The sequence below is a fragment of the Cebus imitator genome, unplaced genomic scaffold, assembly GCF_001604975.1.
Source record: "Cebus imitator isolate Cc_AM_T3 unplaced genomic scaffold, Cebus_imitator-1.0 Scaffold65, whole genome shotgun sequence".
NCBI lineage: Eukaryota > Metazoa > Chordata > Mammalia > Primates > Cebidae > Cebus > Cebus imitator.
In genome coordinates this window covers 4,351,038-4,361,511 of record NW_016107380.1, presented here as the reverse complement: position 1 = coordinate 4,361,511, position 10,474 = coordinate 4,351,038, and the positions used below count along the sequence as shown (strand labels likewise).

The 10,474-nt window shown below is 41.1% G+C and overlaps 1 pseudogene; it reads left to right on the top strand.

The window, feature by feature from the left end:
* Nucleotides 1-1,944: 1,944 nt before the first annotated feature.
* LOC108305650 lies at nucleotides 1,945-3,721 on the top strand (annotated as a pseudogene).
* The last annotated feature ends 6,753 nt before the right edge of the window (nucleotides 3,722-10,474 follow it).

Below are 10,474 nucleotides of genomic sequence, written 5' to 3'. Positions count from 1 at the left end.
GTGTGAATGCTGGCTTAGCCTGCTCATTTCTGTCCCGATCTGGTCTATAATCTCCTTTATCCTTGTAGTGGAATTATTTTAAATTCTAGTTGAGACCCTTGTCTGGGAGCTTACATGATTCATTCCATCATTACCCAAATGAGATAGACCAGGAGGCTGGATCCTCCCTTAGTAGGGTGGATGCTTTTTTGGTGGATGTAAGTGGATCAATCCATGACTTAATTATGCATGAAACAGAGATTTTTAAAATTTTTCTATAATCAAATTTAATCTCTGTCATAAATGCTAAATTTCTACCTAGTAACAACAAATTTAATTCTTCTAATTCAGGATAAACCTAGTCAAATTAGGATTTTTAAGACATTATTTCAGAGGAAAATCATTCAATTTAGGCTTCTTCCCCCAAATTTCAATTCACCCAAGTGGCATCTAACTTTAGGGAGGTGTCATGAATTAGGCAACCCCAACTTATATGTGTTTCTTCTTTTTCTGAGAATGAAAGCAGCAAGGTATAAAGTGTTATAATAATGGCTAGTAATTTGCAAAGAGGTAAGACAATCCTACGGGGGTAAACCAGCTTTCTGGAAATACGCATTTTCAGTTAAGTGCCAAAATTGTGTAGCTCCCAGGAAGCCCCTGGAATTGTGCCAGGAGAAGCAGCCGTGAATTTGGCAGTGGCTGCTGTAGCCTTGAGGCAAGGTAGGCCTTTGCTACAGGATCAAAGGAGAGGCTGTAATAAGCTATGGATTTGGGGTGCTTTCCTTGTAATTAAAGCTATTATAGAATTGGAATTTTATTTAGGAATTTATTTATCTTAATAAAGACAGTACATTCAACGTTAGGACCTTACTGTCCTAATGAAGAGCTACTTCATTTGCTCTAAGAACACTGTAAGATGGACAATTTTGGAAATATGCAGCATTCTCCCAAAGTGGCCACTGTAATTCCAAATCATCATTGGTGAAATAGTGCCAGTCTGTGGGATGTGTGCAAGCATTTGGATGATAACAAAGAAGCAGGTGTCTGGACTGGCAGAAGCGCACACTTGAACTGAGACTACCCCTGGAGAAACGATCATAGTTCGTTGCAGGTGTTGGTTCCTCCTCTTGTGTCTTGAGTCCCTAACCAGTGGTTGGCCACTCTTGACAAGACGCTTGATAATTTGTGCCCCTCAGCAGATGGAATTTTTGGAGATTGTGTCTCTTATATTAACTCTGAACTGTAAACACAGAACAGAGGAAAAATAAACCTTGTAGGGTTTTTGGTTGGTAACGTGAAGTAAATTTCATTTACTGGGGAACATCAGCTTGACAAAATGTTTATTAACAGCTTTATTGAGGTTAAACTGCCATACAGTAAATTAACATACAATAACATTGATACACAGTAAAATGCACATAATTAAAATATAAGCCTTGAAAATTTTTGACATTTCTATGCACCCAACATAAAAATCGCGATAATGAAAATACACATCATAAGTTTCCTCCTGCCTCTTGGTAATACCTCCATCTCCCTGCTCCCCATATCTCTGAGTTCCCAGGCAGTCACGGATCTGTTCTCTAACACTGTACATTAGTTGGTGTTCTAGAATTTTATATACATGGACTATAGTATGCATTTTGAGAAAAAAATACATCTTTTTTCACTCAGCATAATTATTTTGAGATTCTTCCATGTGGTATGTGAGTCAATAGTTCACTTTTCACATTGATTTGTATTCTGTTATATGGGCATACCAAAAATTGTTTATCCACTCACCTGAACATAAACATTGACGCTTTTTCCCCATGTTTCTGCTGCTATAAAGAAAGCTGCTATAAATATTCATCTATAAGTTTGTGTGCTTATAGATATATGCTTGTTTTCCTTTGAGTAAATACCTAGGAGTGGAATTGCTGCATCATATGGCAGGGATATAATTAGCCTTTTAAGAAACTGTCAGTCACCCTAAAGTGCAATGTGGTAATGGCGGCAACCAAGGCAGAGCTGCTCCATGAAGAGGAGGTGAAGAGGGCTTGCCAGTGATGGAAAAGAACAAGAAGGCAGGGTCACCTTAACAAAAGGAGGGTATCTTTGCCAGTTTGTAATTTAAAATGCTGAAGCAGAGTCTTTGAAGCAACAAGGAAATGCATGCTATGCCAAGAAAGATTACGATGAAGCTTATAACTATTACACAAAAGACACAGATATGTGTCCTAAAACGCTAGCTAGGATGGTAAGAGAGCAGTCACATTGATGATGCTTGGAAGGTTCTGGGAAGCGCTTGGAGATGCACAACAGTCAGTGAAATTGGATGATTGTTTCTTCTGCGGACATCTACAAGAGGACAGGGGCCACCTCTCTCCAGGGAATGCAATGGCACCCCACTGTAGTTTTCAGAGAGCCTTAAAACCGGATCACAACAATGCTCATTCACAGCAGGAGTTCACAAATGCTAATGCAGTCATGGAATAGCAGAAAATCACAGAAACAGGTTTTGAGAAGTGAGCTTTTCAGAAGGTTGTTTTCTGCATGCCCTAGAAATTCTGTGCCCTAGAATTTGCCCCATCTGTTATCATTTCAATATGCTCAAAGCAGAATGTTTAGCAATGCTGGGTCTTTACTCAGAAGCACAGTCTGTGGTCAGTGACACTTTATAAATGGATTCTACCAGTGTGGATGCTCGGTATGTACGTGCCATGCGGTCTTTGCCTTCCTTATGAAGACTGTATTGAGTAGGCAGTTCAGTTTTGTGCTCAGGCTCTCAGAATGACTCCTGACCATAAGAAGGCTTGCCTTGCTTGCAGAAATGCCAGACCATTTAACACAAAGAAAGAAGACTGGAATAGCATTTAGGGAAAGTAATTACAAACTAGCTGATGAACTGTGCACAGAAACCCCAGGATAGACCCCCGACAACATAGAAACAATTGCCAAACTCTACTGTAACCGGGATACGTTTAATTCCAAGCTTAGGAAACTAGATGATGCAATAGATTCCTGCACAATTGCAGTGAAGCTCACGACACTTATTTAAAAGCCTACTTGAGAAGAGCGCAGTGTTCCATGGACACAGAACAGTATGAAGAAACAGTGCAAGGCTATGGAAACGTATGTCAGATGGGGAATACAAAAGAATGCAAACAGCTCCTAAAAAATGCACAGGTGGAACTGAGGAAGAGTAAGAGGCAAAATTACTGCAAGGTTCTGGGAGTGGACAAGAATGCCTCTGAGGACAAGATCAAGAAAGCATATTGGAAACAGGCCTTGATGTACCATCCACATCGGCATGCTGGGGCCGGTGCTGGGGTTCAGAAGGAGGAGAAGATCAAGGAAGAGGCAAGGTCTTAACCATTCTCTTTGATCCCAAGAAAATGACTCATTATCACAGTGGATAGGACCTGGATAAGGAGGACATGAAATTGGGTGATTTTGATGCAAACAGTATCTTCAAGGTATTCTTCCACGGTCCTGGGGGCTTCAGCTTTGAAGCATCTGGTCCAAGGAGTTTCTTTCTTCAATTGGCTAATGAAGGGCAACGACCCAGAATCCAGAAAATGCAGAGTCACTCAGTTTAATCCTGCATGTGGACACAATTCACCTCCTCCCTTCCTCATGTTTCCATGTACTAAGAACAGTTTTTCTTTCTCAGTTGGATACCCTGTTTCTGTGTGAGTGGGGTGAAGGAAAGAAGGCAGTGCCAAGGATTGTGGTCAGGGGAGGGAGGCCGGGGTGGACAGGGAGCCTTGTCAAGTTTCATTTTACTGTTTAACTTTGTTTTAAAAGAAAAGAAGAAGAAGAAGAAGAAAATAAATTGTCAAGCTGTTTTTCAAAGTGGTTATACCATTTTATATTTTCATCAGCAGGGTTTGAGAGTGTATAAGAGCTCTAATTCCTCCGCATTCTTGTCAACACTTTCATGGCCTATCTGTTAAGTTTAGTTACCTTAACAGGTATGTGGTATCACATTGTGGTTTAATTTGTGTTTCTCTAATGACTAATGATATTGAACATCCTTTGGAGCTCATTTGCCGTCTATATATCTTCTTTGGTGACATGTCTGTTCAATTGAGTCTTATGTCCACTTTTAAACTGGGTTGTTAAGGGAGTAGTTTGTATAATCTGAACACAAGTCTTTTATCAGAAAAGTGCTTTACGGTTTCTTCCAGTCTGTGGCTTCTCTTTTCATTCTCTTAACAGTGTCTTTCAAAGAGCAGAATGTCTTGAATATCTATTTAATGCTTTATACTTTTGGGGTTATACCAAAGAAACCTCTGCCTAAGTTCATAAAGATTTTTCTCTATATTTTCTTGTTCAAGCTACATAATTGTAACATTTATATTTAGGTCTTATCCATTTGTATTTGAGTTAATTTTTTTTTTTTTTTTTGAGACAGAGTCTCACTTTTTCTCCCAGGTTGGAGAGCAGAGGCACAATCTTGGCTCACTGCAACCTTCTTCTCCTGGGTTCAAGCAGTTCTCCTACCTCAGCCTCCCAAGTAGCTGGGATTACAGGCGGCCACCACGCCCAACTAATTTTTGCATTTTTAGTAGAGACGCAGTTTCGCCACCTTGCCAGGCTGGTGTCGAACTCCTGACCTCAGGTAATCCACCTGCCTTGGCCTCCCAAAGTGCTGGGATTACAGGCGTGAGCCACCGCGCCCAGCCTGAGTTAATTTTTGTATACGGTGAGACATATACAAAAGTTCATATTTTGCATATGGATATCCAATTATTTCAGCATAATTTGTTAAAAGATTATCCTTTCTCCTTTGCATCTATGTTGAAAATCAGTTTTCCATTAGTTTGTAGATCATTTCCACTAAGAGAGGAATATTTAAATCTCCAACCATAATTTGTCTGCCTCTCTTGTAGTTCTGTCAGTTTTCGCTTAATGTATTTTACTGTTAGGCATATAAATGTTTAGATTTGTTTATGACTACCTTATGAATTAACCATTTTATCATTATGAAATAAACTTGAAAAATTCCATACAATATTCTTTGCTGTGAAATCTATCATGTCTGATTGTAATAGTCACTACAGCTTTCTTTTATTAAGTTTAGCAAGATTATCTTTTTGAGAAGATCGGTAAAATTGGTCAATCTTTAGCTAGACTGATTAAGAAATATATAAAGATAGATAGATAGATATAGATATATGTAGAGAGATAACATTTATTTAGTTAGTTAATTAGTTATTTTTGTGGAGACAGAGTCTTGCTCTGTCACCCAGGCTGGAATATAGTGGCACAAACTTGGCTCACTGCAACCTCCACCTCCCAGGTTCAAGTAAGTATCCTGCCTTGGCCTCCTGAGTAGCTGGAATTACAGGCGCATGCCACCATGCTGGGCTAATTTTTGTATTTTAGTAGAGACAGGGTTGGCCAGGCTGGTCTCAAACTCCTGACCTCAGGTGATCCACCCACTTTGGCTTCTCAAAGTGTTGGGATTACAGGTGTGAGCCACTATGCCCAGCCTACAATTTTTTTTAATTAGCTTGGCATAGTGGCATGTGTCTGTGGTACCAGCTACATGGGAGGTTGAGGTGGGATGTTTGTTTGAGCTTGGGAGGTAGAGGTTGCAGTGAGCCGTGGTTGTGCCACTATAGTCCAGCCTGGGTGACAAAGTGAGGTCTTATCTCAAAAAAAAAAATTATTGTGGTAAAAGACACTACATAAAATTTGCCGTTTTATCCATTTTTAAGTGTACTGTTCAGCAGAGTTAAGTATAATCACATTGTTGTGAAACTTAATTTACTCCTAATTTTATCCAATGAATTTTTCATCTCATTTCTAAAGTTTTCATCACTAGAGTTTGATTTAGGTCTCTTCTGTATCTTCCATATCTTTACTTAAATTTTGATCATATGAAACACAGTTACAAAAAGTGTCTTAATGTCCTTGTCTTCTAATTCTAATATCCAGGTTGTTTTCAATTGACTGACTTTTCTCTTCATTAAGGGTGGTGTTTTGTTTCCTTCATGACTGGTAATCTTTTCTTTCTTTAAGTTGTGTTTTATTAGATTTGAGATCCTAATGTATGGTAATCCTTGATTGAATGCTGGACATTTTTAGATTTTTTCCTTGTTTGGTGCTGGATAGTTTTATATTCCTAAAAAGACTCTGGGTCTCTTCTTGGATGGTAGATTGGAGACATTGTTAGCATGCTCCTCCCCAATGGAAAGACACAATAGCATGTAATGTTTCACACTGTGAACTTTTCTCCAAGAAGTAACACAGGAACTAAACAGAAAAACTGAAAGAAACCACAGGCCCTCTGAAAGAAGTGGTGGGTTGCAGCCTACACCATGAGTCAGATGGAAAACTAAGTCTACAGAATCTGAGAGGCAAATAAACTGCCTCCAGGTTATACACTCCCACTGGGGAACCAGTTAATCCAGGCCATGGGGGAAGGGCATAACCCTACTAAGTGCTGGAATTGATTTAGGGAGTGATGGGGAGTATAAAAGTAGGACCAGCAGTGGGAAGAGCCTTGTGTGCACTCCCAGTCTTCAGCACAGACTAAGGGAAGTCATTTTTGGTCCTACCTCACAAGGGACCTCCCAGAAGTCTGCCAACTAACTCAAGTGGTGGGTGCAGGTGGAGAAAAGCTCCCAGCTGAAATTCATGATATAATTTCAAGTGGGGACAGATTCCCTTGGCCAGAACTGGGGGCAAGTGGGAAGTATGCTACAGCCACAAGTACAGGAGCTGGAACTGGGAGGAGCATGGCCTGAAAGCCGCTGTTGCTGTCTCCACAGGGAAGGTTTATGGCCTGGGGCAGTTTTGAGTTTTAAGTGCAGATTGCCTGGAACTTAGCTAGCTGCTACTAGTGTAACACTGTAGGTATGAGAGACCGGACTTTCTTTTCTTTCCTTTTTTTTTTTGAGTTGGAGTCCCTGTCTTCCAGGCTAGAGTGCAGTGGAGTGATCTTGGCTCACTGCAACCTCCGCCTCCTGGGTTTAAGCAATTCTCCTGCTTCAGCTGGGACTACAGGCATGTGCCACCATGCCCAGCTAATTTTTGTATTTTTAGTAGAGATGGGGGCTTCACCATGTTGGCCAGGCTGGTCTCAAACTAATGACCTCAAGTGATTTGCCCACCTCAGCCTCCCAAAGTGTTGGGATTACAGGTGTGAGCCACTGTACCTGGCCTGAGACCTGCCTTTCTAAGCGTGTGGGAGGTGGGTCAGCTTACTGTTGCCTGCTATTCCCCACTTGCTGTCAAACTCTTCTGTGCAACACAGGCAGCTCTACTTCTTCCTGGAACATTACCTGAGCAGCCAGAGAACTGGCCCCCAGCCATTACTGGGGTTGCTTGCCCTGCATGTGGAGAGCCAGAGCATGGACCTGCCTGACCCAGCTCCCACCTGGCTTTGCTCCACCACCCACCCTGGCAGCTTAACATGAGGAATACAAACTTTTGGGAGCTTTATGGACACACCTATTGCCTGAGATTCTAGAATACCTCTCCTGAGTGACATAAGGCAAGTACAAATCCCATCCACTACTACCACAGCTGACATTCTTTTGCAAGCATGACCTCCTGGCTGGATTACAGCGTTCTCAGGTAGAATAATACAGAGCCTAGGAAGGAGAAAATTTGTGTGTGACCTCAGCTATCACCATTGCCTGCAGCACCCTGGTTAACCAGGAGGTTCTGAGTTTGTCCACGTGACCAATTCATTATTATTACTACTACATTAGCATTTGAGAAAAAGTGAACACACTAAGCCTATTTATAACCAAGGAATCTCACAATCTATGTCACTCCCCTGCCCATCCCCATCAGAGCTGGTGCTGGTACCCACTGCTGGGAGACTTGAGGACAGATTATATCACTGGATCCCTTGCAGACATGCCCCCACACCAGCCTGGAGTGTGGCAGCCCCATTGGGTGGCTAGACCCAGAGGAGCAACAGCATTCACAGTAGTCTGACTCTCAGAGACCTCTGCCTCTGGGGGAAAAGGGAGTGCATCACAACAAGAAAACACCCTGTGAGACAAAATAATTCAGACAGCAGGCCTTGAGTTCCAGAATTCTCTGCTGGCAAGAAGTTTCTTTCAGAAAGTCACAGGTGCAGTGCTGGGCTCAGGGGGGATGTCTACAGCTTTCTCCCTGTAGTCAGGCAGCCCTGGCACTTGTGAAAGATCTTGGAGAAGGGGACTTCTTTTCCCCCTAGTCCATCACTGCAGACACATCTGGGTCTTCTCCCATGGGAGCTTAGCATGGGTGCACCTATAGACAGCCTTTCTAGAAAACTTCAGGGTAAGTGCATCACTACAGGAAGAGTACCCACGAGGTTCAGGCTTGCATGAGAGGTAGAGTTACAAAGTCTCTCTACTTGGAACATCAACATTCCTGCAGATGAAAAGAGGTATCTGCCTGATTTGAATGTTTGAAACACTGGATCAGGAGTGTGATTGGGAGGTGAATGGCTTTCCTGCTGGCCCTGCAGTCGAGCTGAGGTAGCTCCTGCTCTTCCCCCTGATAAGACCTCAGTGCATTTCACTGAGAGCTACCCCAGCCACCTCTGCCAAAGCTGAAACCTCTACCCACTACTGGGTGTTGCATTTACCTACTTGCTTTAGCCATATCCAGTTTCTACCCAGAGACACCTCCTCTACTGGCCTGAAGCCTGAAATATTCAACCCAGTAAATAAAATACTGGAGTAAAAAATGAATTTTAAAAGTGCACACCATGGGGGAATGAGAAAGCCTCAGGAGACCTCTGCTATTCCAACTTCATAGGAGACAGTGAACTTGCTCACATAAGCACACTGCTACCATAACCAGCATCTGAGAAGGCTATCATACAAAGACTCTATATAACCAAGGAACAGAGTCTTCATCCCTGAAGCACCAAGAGCCATATTAGGCTACAGTAAACTATAAACATTAAAGTCATATGGCTAATGGGGGGGGGAGAAATTTTAAAAAAGAGTAAAATCAAAAATAAATTCAATAATAATTACAAGAAATAGTCTACCCAAATGAGAAGAAACCAGAAAAAAAATTCTGGCAATATGACAAAACCATGTTCTATAACACCGTCCTCTACAAAAAAATCACACAAGCTCTCCAGCAATGGATCAAAACTAAGGTAAACTCTTTGAAATAGCTTTTCAAAAAGTTTACTATTAAGCTACTCAAGGAGATACAAGAGAAAGGTGAAAATCAACATAAATAATTTTTTTTTAATTCAGGATATGAATTTAAAATTTTTCTTTTTTTTTTTTGAGACTGTCTCATGCTGTTGCTCAGGCTGGAGTGCAGTGGCACAATCTTGGCTCACTGCAACCTCTGCCTCCCGGGTTCAAGTGATTCTCCTGCCTCAGCCTCCTGAGTAGCTGGGATTACAGGCATGTGCCATCAAGCCCCGATAATTGTTTGTATTTTTAGTAGAGACAGAGTTTCACCATGCTGGTCAGGCTGGTCTCGAACTCCTGACCTCGTGATCCACCCACCTCAGCCTCCCAAAGTGCTGGGATTACAGGCTTGAGCCACTGCACCCAGCTGAATTAAAAAAATTCTAAATAGATACTTTAAAGAAAAACCAATTAGAAAAACCAAATGTGGAAATGAAAGACACATTTGGGGAATGATAGAATGTAGCAGAAAGCTTTAACAATAGACTAGACCAAGTAGAAAAAAGAATTTCAGAGCTTCAAGATAAGGTTTTCGAATTAGCCCAATCAGACAAAAAATTTTTTTAAAAATAATCAAAAGAAATTAACAAAGTCTCTAAGAAATATGGGATTATGTAAAATGGACTTATTTGAGAGAATAATTGGGAAAAACTTCCAAAGAACTCCTGGGAGATTCATTGCAAAAAGGACATCACCAAGGCCTATAACCATCGGGCTATCCAAAGTCAATGTGAAGAAAAGAATTCTAAGAGCAGTGAGAAAAAGCCTCAGGTAACTAATAAAGGAAAACTTAACAAACTAACAGCAGACTTCACAGTAGAAACTTTACAAGCCAGAAGGGATCAGGGGCCTGTCTTTAATCTCTTTAAACAGAAAACACTGTCATGAAAGAAGTATTTTGTATCCTCCAAAACTAAGTTTCATAAATGAAGGAAAAATAAAGTATTTTCAGACAAGCAAATGCTGAGTGAAGTTGTCACTTAACCCAACTGGTTCTACAAGAAATGTTAAAAGGAGTTCTAACTCTTGAAACAAAACATTGATATGCACATCCTAAAAGCATAACAGTTACAGGGCCTATAAAAAAAAAATAACACAACAAAGAAAACAAAATACCTAGGTAACAATCAACTTAATGACTGGAATTATACCTCACATCTCAATATTAATGTTGAACATAAATGGCCTAAATGCTCTACTTAAAAGACAGAGATTGGGCCAGGCTTGGTGGCTCATGCCTATAATTCCAATACTTTGGGAGGTGGAGGTGGGTGGATTACTTAAGGGCAGGAGTTTGAGACCAGCCTTGCCAACATGGCAAAACCCTGTCTCTACTAAAAATA